This window comes from Melitaea cinxia, chromosome 12 (assembly GCF_905220565.1).
Source record: "Melitaea cinxia chromosome 12, ilMelCinx1.1, whole genome shotgun sequence".
Taxonomy (NCBI): Eukaryota; Metazoa; Arthropoda; class Insecta; order Lepidoptera; family Nymphalidae; genus Melitaea; species Melitaea cinxia.
In genome coordinates, this window is record NC_059405.1 from 6,984,900 (window position 1) to 7,003,391 (window position 18,492).

The 18,492-nt window shown below is 32.7% G+C and overlaps 1 protein-coding gene across 1 annotated transcript in view; it reads right to left on the bottom strand.

The window, feature by feature from the left end:
* Positions 1 to 18,492, bottom strand: part of LOC123658188 (lysine-specific histone demethylase 1A-like) — a 194,331-nt gene that overhangs the window by 41,958 nt on the left and 133,881 nt on the right. The gene's annotated exons all lie outside the window — the stretch shown is intronic.

Consider the following 18,492-nt stretch of genomic DNA (forward strand, 5'->3'; position numbering starts at 1 on the left):
ACAAAAATGAAGAAATTAAGTACTTGAGATTTTTATATTATATCATTGTTTAAATATTACACAACCATAATATTTAATAATTAATTTAAATAATAAAAATATAAATAAAAAGTTTGCTTTAGACCACACGGCTGAAGTAAAACTTACGAAACGTAACTCTCCCTCTTTCTATCTTCACTAACTTATATCTCCCTCTCAATTTCCATTCGCTTCGCTCGATCACACTTTTCGTAACGCTCTCATAACTCATTCACCAGCTTACTCCCTAAGTCATGGATGCGTAAAGAAGTTTTACTGCAATAAAAATATAAATAATAAAAATGATTCTGCTGTCGGAAACTGGATTATTATGTTTGTTTCATTGGGTAAACATAAATCTATAGCTTAAATCCTATCACATTCCGTACCAAACATTATCCCTTACTTCACTTTACCCTAAAGGTGAAATTTCCAACTAGGCGACGGTAGAATATTATTTTTGATTTCGAAAAGCCTTAAGTCATAATATTCAAAAAATGTAATAATTTTACTATACTGAATACTCGTTATCTATATTATATCCTTTAACATACAGTACTCAAAAAATGTTTATTTAGAATTTTTTAAACGACATTGAATATGCACCTTGTTTGAATCATACTTTATTAGCCACAACCTACACGACAGACGCACACGGTAATAATCAAGACTCACCACAGGATAGACATAGGTTATGTCAACTTCTATTCGATAAAAATCATAAAATCGATATAGCTGCCATAATAAGGTGTTAGTATAAAGCACACTGAATGTCCAGCATCAATGACTTATAAAAAGACATGCCCCACACGGTGCCCGTTTCTTGAACCCATAAATTATACATGACATGTACATGCATCTACTAAATTTACACCTACTTTCATGATGTTTAATTTTGAGTCACGACGCGGTTGTCTGCGATCATTAAAATTACATAATTATTCATAATAACGAGCGTATACGGCAAACAGTTTCGAATTTATGACGGTTTGTAAATACCGAACTGGTAGTGAGAAGTAGTATATGGATTTACTCCATCCGGACTTCACGCGAAGTATTCAATAAAATAACTTTTTTTATTTTAGCACTAAAATAAATTATTGTTTTGTTAATTACGTGTGATTAACACATAGAGTTTTATAGAGAATTCAATTACTGCCATCGACAATAAAACAACATATCAATAAGCTATTACAAAATATATAATTACAAATATCAAAGAAGATTTACAACTACAAATGTGATAAAATCCACACATATTTTTGTAAATTGACTTTAAAATAAATAACAGTTAAACATTATTTATGATAAAAATACTTAATAAGTTAAAGTCATATTATCTAACGTTAACGCTAAACAAAGACGTTTATAACGATTTTGTAACCGCTATTAGTTATAGCGTTTTTCATAGAAAATAAAAAGTATTTTTTTTTCAATAATAAATTAACAAAAAGATTTTTAAAGACTGTCTATCCCACGTTAATACTGTGGTAAATATTATTACAAGAATTTACATTAATTTAGAAATTGCACAAAAAATTAATAAATTTGACCACACAACAACACATACCTGAAAACATAACACTTTCTTTTTTATACATTCTTGTAATTAATAGCGGACAATAAAACGCCAAAACCTGCGTAGCCTGTTTAAGTTTTGTTTCGAGCTTAAAGTGGTTCATTAAACTGGCAATTAAGATGTCATCGACATATTTAGATTTATACGAAGTAATTATACAGATATAATTTAAACATGGATGTTGAACGAAGAATTTTCCTACTTTGTTTTCGAATGGCTGACTTTATGTTATTAAAAAGTTTTGAAAAAGAATAATAGAGTGTTTCTTGCGTTGATAAGAATTGATATTCTTCGAACAAACTATACAATAAAATCATTTGCTATTTTTCAGTTTGATGCAGGATTCAAAGTATTGTGTAAATATTTATTTATTATTTATTTATTTAAATTAAATTCTGAGACGTATGTATATTCTTCCTAACTTCCGCATATATTCATAACTTTATTAATTACTAGCTGTGCCCGCAACTTCGCGTGGAATTTCACAAAAAGTTATTGTTATTATATAAGTATGTACAGTTCATAGAGTTATAAAATAAATAAATGTCTAAAATAAAAATAGCCTAAGCTACTCCTTACTACATCAGCTAATCTGTCAGTGAAAATCCCGTCAAAATCGGTCCAGCCGTTTTAGAGATTAGACGGAACAAACAGACAGACAGACAAAAATTGTAAAAAAAAAATGTTATTTTGTATATGTAGCGTGTCTACATCCTTATGCAGTTAGTAAAAAGCGGTCATTTTAATACTACAAACGGATACTACAATTTTATTTATTTATATAGTTAGTAAGTTTAAATACATATATAATCTTCTACTTGACCAAAGCTATGAAGCAAAAGATGGTGTAGTAATGTTTGTGTCTTACTTTAAACCTAAGCAGTCGGAGAAGATTTGTTTCAAAAAGCCTAACCACACTCCACATTCTCAAGCCTATTGAAAGTACTCTTACGCATTGTTGTTAATACGTTTTAGGGGTTAAAAGTGGTATTGTTTTATTGTAACACTACAATAAAGAGTTTAGCGGAGCATTTCACTTGGAATAGACCGCAAGCAGGAACTAGTTTTCGCAATGCAATACTATCTCACTCTAAGGATGTACCAATGGTTTCTTTGTATAAATAATTTAGATTTATTTTAAGTGATGGATCTGAAAAATTCATATATGTTGCTAAGTGAATTGAGTACATAAATTCAAAATGGCGTGTTATTATTTGTACTATTCAATTAGGTACTTGAATTCTGTTTTATTGTTTTAGTTTTTTAACATTTTTTTTATCCTCTTAAATGTATTTATTAGCATGAAGACATGATTATGCATCGATCACTTAAAATATATTCCTATGGGAAATAAATTTATGGAAAGAGAAACAAGAAACAATTTGAAGCGTCACATAATACTTTAACATGCCACCTAAATGTTACACGACATAACACTAGAAAAAGTTGGTCGTTTGAAACTAGCGAGCAAGCTTCAAATTTTTAACAGTCGCTGAACATTACAATGACATCTCGCTAAGTGCCCTCTTATGTTCGCTCCACAAATATTTGTAGAAATGTCTAACAAGTAGGGCTTTATTTGTTAAATTATCAATGGGAAGGAAATATTAACATGTGCAAGCTATGTTAAATACTCTGTGAATGTATTGTAACTGTATTTCAGTGTAAAAACTACCAAATCTCACAAGGCTAGACTACAATTGAATTAGGAGGTATTTGCGGATTGAATATTGGTTTAAAAATTTCTCCTGAGACTGGTTACCCTACAATTCTTTCGAAGACTTACATACAAAACGAATCAAAAAATTTAAATAAAACGTGACGTACAAATTAATATATTAAAATAACCTACCATAAAATAACTTGTACAAATAGGTACATCGAATCATTCAACAGTGTTCAAAGATTTTTCAATTTTCTCTTGATATAAAGAATAGCTGAAACAGTTTATGAACATCGTATAATATAAACTATTCCTACAAGTAAACATACTAGTATAAAGAATTTTATATCGTTGTTTATGAAAAAGTTACATTTCATTACGTAAATAAATGTACAAACGAATAGAAAGTTACATTTTAGCTTGAAAGGCAATATTAAAACCAATTCGTGGTAAACATAGATAAACGCCGCAAGTTATTTCCGTATATGTTCCGCTCACAATAAAACTCCACACACCGATATCTTTCTGCGTTCGGTCTCCTCTCGGGGGATACACGCAATAACGCTCAATTTTAGAGAAAACAACCATAACTCAAAGCACTGCACTCTGTCGTTTGTGTTCTTTTCTTCCGGGCAATTTCTATTACCATATAGACGCGCTACTTTTCAATTCTTTTCCATTAAACTTACTGCATCGCCGTGCGTTCCGCCGCCGACTACGTCTCGCTTGCTATTTCTAAAAATACATTTATAAAACGCTCTTTACTCGACCGCTGCGGTCCCCTGCGACTGACATTCTATTGCGAATTTCAAAGTTTATTTTCGCATAAGGAAAAGTGCCTCAGGTCAATGAAGCTTCCGTTCAGACAACGGAGGTTACGATTCGATCTTTGAACGAATATGCAATTTCAAATCTGAATAATTATTTGTTCTAATTAATGGATGAAAAAATAAATTACATTGATTTGGTTGTCATTTAAAAAATATGCTTCCGTTTTTATAAACCGCTTATTCTTAATAAGAACATATATGTTAGCCGTGATATTGCAATAACTGATTACTAAAAATTGTAAAACTAAAAATAAGAAATCTCTGCCACGAAACATTCTCACCGAAAAAACATATATATACATATATATTAAAGAAAACTTGCAAAAACAGCCCTTCTACAGTTAGGAATAAATTGAATATTATTTCTGCAAGCGAAACACATATTTAATATCACGGCAAAAGCCTAACAGACCTCCCAATTTGTCATAATAACGAAATACCATAACCAAAACATGAAGTAATAATCCCCTGTATTCTATTTAACAAAACCGACCGGGCATTCTTCCTCGAACAAAGACATCTCAATCGGTAGCCGTCAAGAATTATTTGTCGTGTTTAACAGATAAATAAGATGGATTTTATATCACAATAGGAACGCGCCATCTCCTAAAACGAATTCAATGCATAACTGCTAAGAAAATATGTTTATCAAACAAGAGATGGGTTCGCGAGATAAAGACTCGGGAGTCTATTATTACCCCTTTCATGAAACTTCGAATAACATCACTTGTTTATGTGAGCATTTTAAATAAAAGAGGCAGATGTAGTTTAAAATATTTCTTAACGTAACCATACAAGGAGTTTCACATATTACATCGCTGATTTTATTTTAACAATGATGAGTGTCTAACTTATACGTTACATAGTTACAAGTTATAAACATATAATTTAAATTACCCACCTTAAAGTACCATAGTTTTGTAATTTTACGCCAATTTTACGGATATTGTGTAATTATTAAAATATGGTTTTGATTATATTTGTACCGTATATGATCGCGAGAAAATTGCTGCTTTGAAAGGCGAATTACTTCACCATAAAATGAATAGTGGCACGCAATTGACACATTGTGTAAGAAATCGTTACGATTTAAATCTATTACATCAATTGGTGATTTCACAAGGCTTTCATTTATTCTTAGAAAGCGATATAACAAACTCTCGAAAAAACACTATTTCTTAATACAATAAATAGATAATTAGGTATAGATAACGTTGAAGTAGTTTTTACATGTGATCATCGGTTAGTACTAGTCGTATACCGGGCCCGGGCACGATCGGAACTCACGATCGAACCCCGTGATCAAAACTTACCGTGGTACAATATGTATTACCATAAAAGATTTACCGTATGACGACTCTTTTAGTCTACGTGGAATATGAATTCGTTTGTATGTACACGAAATTGCATACATTGTCATAACATTTGTTCTTATATGTGCTCGACATGCAACGGATTCGTTCATTGTTTCGAAATATAAATCGCTACTTGTTTTGTTCGGAAACAAATATGGATGTACTTCGGAATTTTCACAAGATATTGAAATATAATTGTGTTTGCTCGCAAACGAAAAAAAAAACCGACTTCAATTACATCGACAAGTAATACAACGTAGATCGACGAAAAAATAGTCAAGCAACTACGCGTTATCAAAGATTACTCAAAAAGTAGTTATCAGATCTCGATAAAATTTATATGTGACCACATGATAAACATCAGCTTTCGATTAAATTAAAAATTATCAAAATCGGTACACCCAGTAAAAAGTTATTACGGATTTTCGAGAGTTTTCCTCGATTTCTCTGGGATCCCATTATCAGATCCTAGTTTCCTTATCATGGTACTAAACTTGGGATATCCCCTTTCCAACAAAAAAAGAATTATCAAAATCGGTACATTCAGTAGAAAGTTATGCGGTATAATACAATGTAGGTCGACGAAAAAAGCGTCAAGTAAAAACGCATTATTAGATATAGCTCGAAAAGTAGTTGTTAGATCTCAAATAAATTTAAATGGGACCAATTGGCACACACCATTTTTCGATTAAAAGAAAATTTGTCGAAATCGGTCCACACAGGCAAAAGTTCTGATGTAACGTACATAAAAAAAAAATACAGTCGAATTGAGAACCTCCTCCTTTTTTGGAAGTCGGTTAATGAATCGTAAAAATCTTGTTATTTTTAAAATAAGCTTCAATCTTAAGAAGTATCATTTGAAAATGTATATGCAATACTAGAAATTTTAATTTAAACACCGGAAGCGAGTCCTTAAGTGTATTTTGCGAAAGAACTTGTAACAACAAGAAGTATATATGTATATATACATCACAAACTTCGTCCTTGGGTGTAATTGAGACACATTCCTATAAAATATTTTAGATTTATAATGTGAGTAAACGTACAAGTAAATATAGATTTCGTTTAGTTACAGTAAGGTTACATCTCTCCCATTAGTCCTAAAATTGAATTTTAATAATGAACGTCTAAAAGCCCAGCAAAGGAAATTTGTAATTTATTTGCCTATTTACGACTGTCACAACCTAGTTTAAATTCACAATCGACTAATTCTTCATATAGTTAATATTATATTGCTAGTCAATTTATTGAGGGAAAAACAAACTAAATTAAAAAAGGGATAAATTATTAGTGAGCGTGATGATGGTGACTGACGTCAGTAGGCTTGCAAGAGCCAGCAGAGGCACGCATCATTTGACGACAGTCTGGCTCGATTACCTCCCGCGCGATGACACGGGTAATAACGAATTGACGGCCACTTAGAGTTATGATATACTACCATATAAGACTAGATGCTATCTATTTATTAATAAACATCTCGTTTACTTTATAAAAGTATGCAACCGATTGCAACTAATTAAAAGTTTAAGTAGGTAACAACTATATATTGTTTTAAATTTCCATGGTTCTTAACATTATTTGAATTCGTTTTTTCGGGATTTATACCATGTATACCATGAAATATCGGAGCCTCAAATATAAAAAGGTACATGGTATAAATCCCGAAAAAACGAATTCAAATAAGGTAACAACTAGTTTGCGTATTCTAAATTTTAAAAATATTTGTGTTATTTTAATACTTAATTCAATTTTACATTAATATTTAAACTAGTAATAACACTACTTTTGGCTACGGCATTAAATAATATAACTAGCCCCTCTCTTCCGGTGGGTGTCGTAGGAGGCGACTAAGGGATAACACAGTTCCATTACCACCTTGGAACTTATAAAGCCGACAGATGGTGGGATAACCATCAAACTGCTGGCTTTGAAATATACAGGCCGAAGACGGGCAGCAGTGTCTTCGTTGCGACAAAACCAGCGCTGCGGTCACCAACCCGCCTGCCTAGCGTGGTGAGTATGGGCAACACACGTGAGTTAACGCCATTTTTGGCGCGAGCTTGTGGAGGCCTATGTCTAGCAGTGGACTGCAACAGGCTGAAATGATGATGACGATGATGATGATGATGATAAACACTACTTTTTGGTTAGTCTTAAATGTTTTTAATTATATAATAACATTCTCAAAATATATGCCCATACCGAATATTACCATCCGACTACCGAAATCATCATGCACAAAAATAAATGTCTGTTCTCGGTTTAAAACTTTAAATTATATTTCATTTGACCAATTAAACTAATTATAAAAGTGGATACATTTGTGTTTAATACACACATACAATCATAAAAATTTTAGTTAGTTTTGACTTTAACGTGTAAGCAACATACTTAAAGCTTAGCAGGCGTCACGGTCTCCCGGGGCGTATAAATAACTTGGAAATATGTCGAACATTTAATTTGTTTTTATATTCAAGGACATATTGTATTAGATAAAGGATGGGCTGTAATAGTGTCACGTCATCTACGTTAGTAATGCGCCGTCCTAGCGGGGCGTCACCGCTAACGCGACGGCGATGCACTTTATTGTGATCCGACGTTCCGTATGAAAAAATACAGATAAATAAATTTAAAAAGTCCAGTCTCGCTCAGACATATTTATTCAAATAAGTCGCAATCAACCCGACCGTAAAAGCACGCGGAGGGTTGAGGGGCAGCAGTTTTATTAATATTAAACGAACGCCTCAGTTGACACAAATTGGCGATAAGCGAATGGAGTGAGTCGTAAATTTGTTTGTTTTTCTCTTAATTTAATATTTTGCAAGTCGTGAAATAAGACTAGACGGGTAATAAATTTTAAGATAATTAAGGACGTTAACCCTCGTAATATCTACGGAGTAAATAAAACGCTGACGGGAGGGACAGGCGCTCGCAGATCTGCAGTAAATGTAAATCGATCCGTGTGAGAAACAATCGAACGTAGTTCAGTCGGAGCTCGGTTTCGCCAATATTATTATCGCTATGAAACAATAGGTAATAGCCGATGCGAGCACGCAAAGCAATTCTTCGCCTGTTTAAAATGAGGGCGTAATAATTCTTAGACTGAACGCATTTAAAAAGATATTTTGGGTCATTATATGTACATATAAGAAAAATACTAAACAAGGCCAAATTTAAAACTCAAACTTTCGAGTCTCAAAAGAATTTACCATTAAATCGAAATCGTACCTACCGAATACAATACCTACCATACTATTGTTCACTTAAATTTACAATTACAAGACTTCTACTCGAGTAACATTTAATAAAAAACGTTACAGTACCCTATTTGAATATTTAATAACAATGAATACTCAATTTATGTATATTAAATAACATAAACTAGGCCACGATGTTGAAGGATCAACAATTCACTATAAGATATATTACCAAGACATGTAAGTCGAGTATTAAATCGACCATTCCTTAGTCAATTTAGTAGAGACGAGTTGCAACATAGTCATTTGTTGAAAAGTATCTAATAAAAAGTTTGTCGACACCGCGGTGTATCATTGAACGGCTACTGCTGGTAATTCTTCTGACGCTACAGTGACACTTATACGGTGAGTCAACGAGTCAAGAATGTCTTTAGCTATTGACTGCTTTATATAAAAACTCGAACAATAGGCAACGCCAATTATACTGATCAAAGAGACAAGTGTGTTTTTCGATTCATATATTAATTTAAAGAAGACTTATATATCATATCAGATTTAATAATTTTCTTATAAATATTGTCATATAACACCAAAGTAACAAAAGTGTGAGGTGTTTCACCTCAAAACTTCGCGATGCACGTGGAGTGCGCGGGCGTCGGAGCCCCGCTGCGCAGTGCCTCGAGAATCTGCAGTTTAATTTATCGTAAACAATCGCATTACCATATCACTAACGTAATGCGGTCGAATCCGCGTATCCACCTTAAATGGTTTTTCGAGTCCTTTGTTGACCAAATTTATTAATGCCGTATACGCTTTCGTATCACCTTTGCGATGTAGGATTATTTGTAATACCGTGTAAAGCATGATTATGCGCGACTTTTTATACGAACGTGCCTTCCATTCATAAATTTCTAAAGTAAACGCGAGTTTTACGCCAAGAGACATTTATCGCTTTTTTCTTTAAAGTTGTTATATGTATTTTAAAGTAATACAAAACATAAAGTAAAAATATATTTTAAGAAAAACGAATCGTATCTCATGTTACCTATAATGGCCTACTTTTCATAAATATTAAAGCTGGCGGCCATCATTTTAATGTATTATTCAAATCAAGTTCCAACAAAGGGCTCCTATAGTTGAGGTCGAGTTTCAAAGCGTATGCCATAAGTAACACAATACGCGCCCTTTGCTAGGAGCAATCGAATAGAATCTGTACGGCTAATTGAAGAGCATAACTAGTTTTTTTTTTTTTGCGTGTCGCTTGTACTCTTTAATAACCATATTAAGTTTTTATTCACACGCTCTTCGCAATAACACAGCTTATTATAAAATTTAACCACTTTATGATATTAATAAAGCTTTTTATTTGTTCGCATTTGGTTCTTACATGTTTTACGCGATAGACTTGGAATCAATGCAAATTTTAAAACATTGTTTTTATAACCTCTTTACCTCTAAAAAGTTTATTTTATCTATATTAATTTTATTGATATATTAACAATAGCATAAATATACAACTGAAAGATATTTGAAAAACTAAAATATTTTTTGGTAGTAACCTAACGTAAGTAATATATTTATTGATCGCACGGTCAAAGGTTTACTTATTATATGGGGATTAAAAATCCTATTTAGTTACTATTGTAACGTGCGACTGGGTAGCGTAGATATGCCCAAAATAAAACGAATGAATAGAACAACAATTCACAGAGGAGTAAGCCCTGATTGACGCGTGATCCGCATACCGTAACTGTTAGCGAGATTTTATTGTAATTTTTTTTATAAACATATTTATATCGCTCTATTGGTACTAGCCTCAACTGTTAAGAATATACAATGAAATCTATTGTAAAAATGGTTTAACTTTTTTTATATTTTCTATAAAGTAAAGTTGTGCTATTTAAGAAGCAAGACTACTATGGTAAATATCGACTTTATTTACCACCTTTATTACCACTTACTTTATGCCACATTTAGGCGAGAGAATTATTTATCATTTTATTACATTAAAATAGATGATAAAACGTATAACATAAAATTTGATTTACGTTATGTTTGAGATACTATCAAATAAGACATAAATCAAATTTTATAACAACTCTACCAGGAACACGTTGTTAAGAACCATTTAATTTCGTGCAATTCCTTTTGCTTGACATACAAAGAAACATACATTTCGTTCTAAAATACATCAATCTCATACATAATTTTATGCTATCAACATTTGTATAAATGAAAAAAGCTTAGTCCGAATCGAGTGTATTATTAATTATTACGTAAATTATTACAGTTCAAAGTAACAAGTTTTATTCAAATTTCACGTACATAGAGCTAGAATAAAAGAATATTAATAAAAAATAAGAATAATAACTGAAAACGAAAAATTTAATTCAGTTAAAATGTAGATATTGTTAACACGCGTACTTAATTGCCACTATGGTTTTACCACTTACTTATGCTCTATGGATTTAAGAAAAAATATAAACAGAGATTAAATAAAGCATACCTACTAGTATCTATCGGATAGCAGGTAAGTATGTGCTGCATTGGTCGGAATAAGTAAGGAAGCGCAACCTAGCGTTTAGGAGATAATTTTAAAATACATTAACCGCCTTGTAACCGAAATTGTAAAAACGCGGTAGCCTCACCTAAGCCAGTAAAGGGCCACCATGTAAATTATTCCACCGGCCGACTTGAATTATCTTGCCCGCGCCGCAATAAAATACCGACACTGGAAATTTTATCAGGGAAGAAGAACACGTTGCCATATTTCATTAGGCCAACGGTCTGTTTGTGTACGGGCGTAAAAGTATTATATTAATCATTTACGGGGTGTGCATTATTGTGTCTCTCTTACACTTGATATTTATAGTGCTGGTCACGAGGAGTAGGCGCGGCGAATACCCGGCTCGGCTCCTAGCGAATTTGTCTCGGCTTGTGTCGCACCGCTATAAATTACCGCTCTAACGAATAATACCATCGTCAATTAGCACACACCACGATAATTTTATAAAGTTAACTATTATTTAGTACCCGTAAATGAACAACAACAACTATATTATTTAACGATAGTAAATAAAAAGTATAAACCACTAATACTGTAGAATATTATTTACGTTTACTTTGTAAATTTATTTTATTTGAAAAATAAATCAGGCTTTAAAATGTAGAAACAAATTCGGGTGGAATTTAATCAAGTATACAAACGAATGGCACGCCGATTATATCTCGAATACTCATTGACGGCACAAGCTGAACAAATTGGAAAAGCAGCGAGTGCGAAACTAACAAAGGTTGCAATTGAAATTTCTAAGATGCCTGTTACATTTTTCTTAGTAGGGAGCACGTATCTCTCGACGGGGGTTGCCTCCGACCTTCGAACGAAATTCTACACAATAACGTTCTTCCGTTTATAATTGCGCGGCAAACGTTGTATAGTTCCCTACGTGACGCACAATCAGAATGTTCGATAACGGCGGATAACAACATTGTACATGGAATTTCTATTTCATAGTGTAATCATATGTATCTAGTAGCGGACCACTTTGCCTTGTTCGAAGCTTCGCAGTGAGAGCCGATAAGTACTAGAATTTACTCGATACACAAATCGAATGCGTTCTATTTTTATTCTACATTTTATCTTACGTTTATCAAGACTCCATAGTGGAATACAAGACTTTTCCAATTAAGCAATCTTGTATGTACCAACAATAGATTTGAAATAATGGAACTTAATGTACTTAATTTAATTTCTAGCTACGAAAACAAAATTTAGTAAGCAAAGCTATACGGCGAAATTAAATTTACTATCTAGTACAATTTTTACCAGTAATTACAAGTGTTTACTTATCTGTGTGTGTATTTTATCATAGTAACAACATCACAATAAAAAAAAATTACATAGCATACACGATATTTCCAAACAAAGAAAAAAATTCCCAATGACTTAGCTAAACCTTTGTAAAAAGTTACAAGAAAGTTTCTTACACATTAATAAAGTATGAAAAAACCTCATCCTGAGCCGATAACTATTACATGTCTCTTAGTGAACGAAGCGTTCGATCAATCATACATCATTAGTCAGCTCCACAATCGCAAGTCAACGTAGACAATGCGAATAATACTGACGAATCGTCAAAAAAAAATTTGTTAAGAACAATACTAACGCGTTTTTATTATAATTATCGATTTTACGAGAGGTTAAAACATTAAAATTGTCTACTTTTATGTTGTCGATGCAAAAATAACTTTGTCACAAGTGAAGGTCAAATCTCGGACTAAATACAGTTCTTTGAAAATACATATACTCATTAGTGTAAATTATTTATAAAGTTATCTTCCTAGATTTTGAAATATAATTTAAAAAATGAATGATTTGTAATGATTAAGCATTTATTTCATAGCATTCGACAGAAACGGTTAGGAGCTAGATAAATTGAATACATACAGAAAATTGTGGTTTTATTATTGGCTTTAAACTTGAATAAGTTGCTTGCTTGTGCATAGCTTTCTATAAAACAGTCTAAATCATAATTTCGACATTATAAATTTGTCGAGTTCAATATTTCCAAGAATTGAAATGCTTAAAAGTTCTTAACGCAAAATGGAATCAGAACGCCCATATATCTTAACATTGAATGGTCGCAATTAGCAGATGCCATATATCGCGAGGTGTCCCGAAGCGCAGATGCGGTCGAGTGTTTGCGAATAACAAAGTGAGCCGAGCGCCGCGACAGTTTCTAATTGTACCGCGACAATGCCTAATCTAACCGGTCCTATTGGTTGGCACGTTGCGTCCCTGACTCTGGAGTATGATATGAATAGAGGTTTGTTATTCACAAAAAGGAATGAAACTGATAAAGTAATATATATTATCAGTATTGATGACTGGTGCTTCAGAAGACAGATTACGCAACACTTCGCACTCGACAGGGGCAAAAATAAGCAAACCAAAAAACTATTTTTTTTTAAAGTTTTATGTAAAATTTAAGTAACAAGAAGTACAAGTTTTTTACGTCACATACAACTACGTATATAAAATTAAAATTGTGACAGTACTACAAAGTGACTAAATAATTTTTAAGTTCGTTTATTTGTAGTGTATTCGACTCTATTACGTCGCTGTTGCCGCAAGGCAGGGTGCCTAGTGTAGTAGGACGCCAGGTGCCGGGATGCTCGAATGAACCCCAGTTGACTCTCGCACGCCAAATTGCCCGTGTTGCGATCTGTGCACTACTAAGGGCTCTTTGCTCTCGTGGAAAATCTTTTCAATTTACACGGTACACGACCGCTTTGGAGTCGATGAACCGCCAACAAAATACTAATTATTTACGATTTACCCTTTCAACTACCTTACTATTGCATTAAACACGATGAACAAACCGATTTAAATATCATATCGTATTGCAAAAGACTTCATTACCACTGATATTCGTTTTTGTTTACAAATGACTGAGAAAACATACTCACCTGCATAGTGATTATCGTATTCAAGAGTTGATTACCTGTAACAAAAACAAAAGATTAATTCGTTAAAATGTAGTATCTCGTTGAATAGGTAATATTAATTGTTAAGTGTAACTCCTTGCGTAGTCTTTTAGGCAGGATGTTAATTAGAAAATTACGTGGGAATTTATTAATAGGTTGGCCGTGTAACCGATTAGATAACAAACTAGTTCATTAGCCGTTCGGGATAGAGGTCCGACCGGAGATCAGAGATTAGTCATCGTTATGGCTTTTGTTTTAGAGTCGAGATTACAATTTCGGTGATTTAACGTAAAGGACCTTGCAAAGGAGTGATGAGGCAGTAGCAAACAATACGACGAGGTTCGTTCGGGGGCGGGTTTGACGCGCAGTTGAGGAATGATCAGCGGCGTGGAAATGACGACTTAATGGATTATACGTGTCGACCGACATCGAGATAAGTGTCGTTCGGGTATCGGTCCTGTCGCCGGAGATTAGGTATCGAAATTACAAAAATTAATAACATAATGGAAAACGACTAAGGAATCGTTTTTCGCTTGATGAACTCGCACGATATCACGAATAAATAAGAGATGCGTCATTACGCGCGAGTTATTACATAGAGTACATTTCATTTGTCAATGGTAATACATAGATAAGTAAATTTTAAATTAGATTTCATATAGTTAAAGCTCATGAGATAATAATTGCACTCTAAATATTTTTATATTCACATCGTTTACCAAGTTGACGCAATTAGTATTTAAAGGCAGGTGTGAACATATTTCTAACAAAACAATGAGTTATTATTGAAATGTTGAGAGTTCCTCTATGAATCATGATAGAGCAAGTGACCCAAATCACACGAGCCCACGCACTGGCCTAACATCTCGACAGTTGCGTGACGACTCGGAATATCGTAAATTGAATACGGACACTTTATAACGAGCTATGGATAACAGTCATCTAACATACGTTAAATAGCCTACAATAACCCACGATTTACCGGCAATCTATTCTTTTGTGAAATACAAGCTACGCCTATCCACTTACGACAAAAAGTCAAAGGATCACCCGCTGCTCTTTTGTAGTGCTAAGACGCGATCGGACAAACGACCCTCAGGACCCGTGATATATTGAATCAATGTTATAAAACGCAGGACACGATTCCCATTACAGAGCCATTTGCGCTATGTACATAACTTGGAAAGGTGCTAAGGATATTTCGCACCTTGATTTTTTTTATAAATATTTTTTGAGACTACAAATAATATTATATTTACATGTTTTATACATAAAATTATGTTAAAATATCGTCATTTATAACGTCATCGTTATTATATCTTAATATATATAAATTACGCGTCACGATGTTTATCCGCGATGGACTCCTAAGCTACTGAACCGATTTTAATCAAATTTTCATCACCGTGTGCAGTTTTATCCAACTTGAAAGACAGGCTATATTTTATTTCGATATAAGTAATTATTATATTAACAAAAAAAAAATAAGGCGGTACGAAGTTCGCCAGGCAGCTAGTATGTTTATATAAATTTTTAACCGACTTCCAAAAAAGGAGGAGGTTCTCAATTCGACTGTATTTTTTTTTTTTATGTATGTTACATCAGAACTTTTGACCGGGTAGACCGATTTCGACAAATTTTATTTTAATCGAAAGGTGGTGTGTGCCAATTGGTCCCATTTTAATTTATTTGAGATCTAACTACTACTTTTCGAGTTATATCTAATAATGCGTTTTTACTTGACGCTTTTTTCGTCGACCTACGTTGTATTATACCGCATAACTTTCTACTGGATGTACCGATTTTGATAATTCTTTTTTTGTTGGAAAGGGGATATCCCTTGTTTGGTACCATGATAAGGAAACCAGGATCTGATGATGGGATCCCAGAGAAATCGAGGGAAACTCTCGAAAACCCGCAATAACTTTTTACTGGGTGTACCGATTTTGATAATTTTTAATTTAATCGAAAGCTGATGTTTATCATGTGGTCACATATAAATCTTATCGAGGTCTGATAACTACTTTTTGAGTAATCTTTGATAACGCGTAGTTGCTTGACTATTTTTTCGTCGATCTACGTTGTATTACTTGTCGATGTAATTGAAGTCGGTTTTTTTTTCGTTTGCGAGAGAACACAATTATTTTAAACACGCTAATACCTAACAAACACACGTATAAAAATAAATAAATGCACCCCGTCATTTTGGATAAAACAATTTTCAAATTTAAGCTACGACGTATGACTAATACCAGTGCAGATAGATTTCGAAAACAAAAATAAAAATTATAGTAAGATGAAACTCATTGTCAAAGAAAGAGAATACAACGAAAATGGAAGGAAAAGTGAATTACGGGCAATCTGAGGCCGAGAATCCCCCCCCCCCCCACCGGTTAAAGGTGAAGAACGGTTTATCTCGATTTCCTGCAAATCACATGGAACAAGTCCTATGGAAAAAAGCTCAATGGCAAAGCTGTTGGTAGTGAAAAGATCTACAACTTTTTGTGTTTTGATTTTTATCTTTTACAAAAACATTTTTTTTTTACAAAACTTGGTAAAACTTACTTTTTTATGTCCCAAATACACTAATTTTGTTGATGTAAAATATTTATTTTTTCACCTTAATTTGAAATGAATATCGAAAGAGCAAGCACCCTGGTTTTCTATCGAGAATACTCACGTCAAATTATCAGTTTTTTTTAAAAGTCGGTGTTTTTGTTTATTGAAATCTTTACTTTCTGATGGTGTAAAAAAATATACATTACTATGGTAAATGATTAAGAAAATGCAAAGAAACGCTCGGAAAATGGAAAAAATATATTTAATAAGACATCTATAGTATTTTGAGAAAGTTTCTATAACTTTCTCAAAATAGTGTATAGGTACAATACTATCTTCTTTAAATTATATACGTAGATGCCTATTTATTGCTATTTTAAGATAACTTATATATACTTAAGTGACCCGCAGAAAACTTTAGCACACAAAAGCTATTTCATAGAGAAGTGGGCGAAAGCGCTAGGAGAGCCTGGGCCTTACTACATGTTTTTTCAAAGACTATAAAAGCACTGGTCTATATCAAGATAAAAGCATAAGCAATTCATTAAACTTTTTCTAAATTTTTACTTAATATTAATTTCAATTTAATAATTATCAATTGAAATATAATAAAAAACAACATAATTACTTTTAAGGAGCTTTAAAGTTTTATAACAGATAACTTTTAAAAGAATGTAAAAAAATCGGCTTAATTTTTTTACACGTTGTATAAATTTAAATTTTTATTGAAAGAGCAAACCGTTATCATTATTTATTTCCTTTCGAATATCTTTTATTAATGTGATAATAGTATCCATAAAATTGCCTATCTTCTACAAACGCGTGTTTCATTATTAATAAATCATGCGAATTGTAATTTGTTTTGAATTCTAACCCCAATTAAACTAACAAAACGTTTTTGAGAAAATTAGTACCTTCCCAAAACACATAATGTTTAGACGTTTAATCTGATGATGGGTTGCAAGTAGAGCGATGAGAAATTATTCTAAAATCGTTTAACTTAAATAAAGGGCAATCGAGATGTGCATTCTTAAAAAATGCTATTTAGTTTTCTAAGAAATTTCTTTTTCTTAAAAAATATAAGTACAATGAGAGAAAAATCGATAACAAACGTTTCAGGGTGAAATTATAGTCTTTTTTTTTTCTTTCTCTTTTCAGTGTTTTTTTTTTTAGATTAAATCTATACTAATATTAGAAACCTGAAAAGTTGCTTGCTTGAACGCGCTAATCTCAGAAACTACGGGTCCGATTTGAAATTCTTTCAGTGTTAAACAGCCCATTTATCGAAGAAGGTGATAAGCTATATATCATTACGCTAAGACCAATAGGAGTGGAGCAACAATGAAGAATGTTTCAAAATCGGGTTTTTTTCTTTTCTTTTGAGAGCTTCCCGAGTTAGCTCAAAGTAACTATTCCACGCGGACGTAGTCGCGAGCAGAAGCTAGTTAAAACATAAAAAACATTAAAAAATAAAACATAAAGCAGACAAATACAGGGGTCTAGGCTCCGAATATGATTTTGTCCCATTCGGTGTCGAGACCCTTGGTCCGTGGGGTCCTAGTGCTATAATACTTTTTAAAGAAATAGCGAAAAGGTTATTCGAAGTCACAGGAGACCGAAGAGATGGCAGCTACTTCGGAGAAAGAATTAGTCTAGCTATTCAAAGCGGGAACGCTGCCAGTATCTTCGGAACCTTGCCTAAAGGGACTCCTTTTAATAATATTTTTTAATTATTATATTATGTATATATATATACTTCAGGTTTTTAAGTTTAATATTATTTATCTAATTATTATTAGTATAT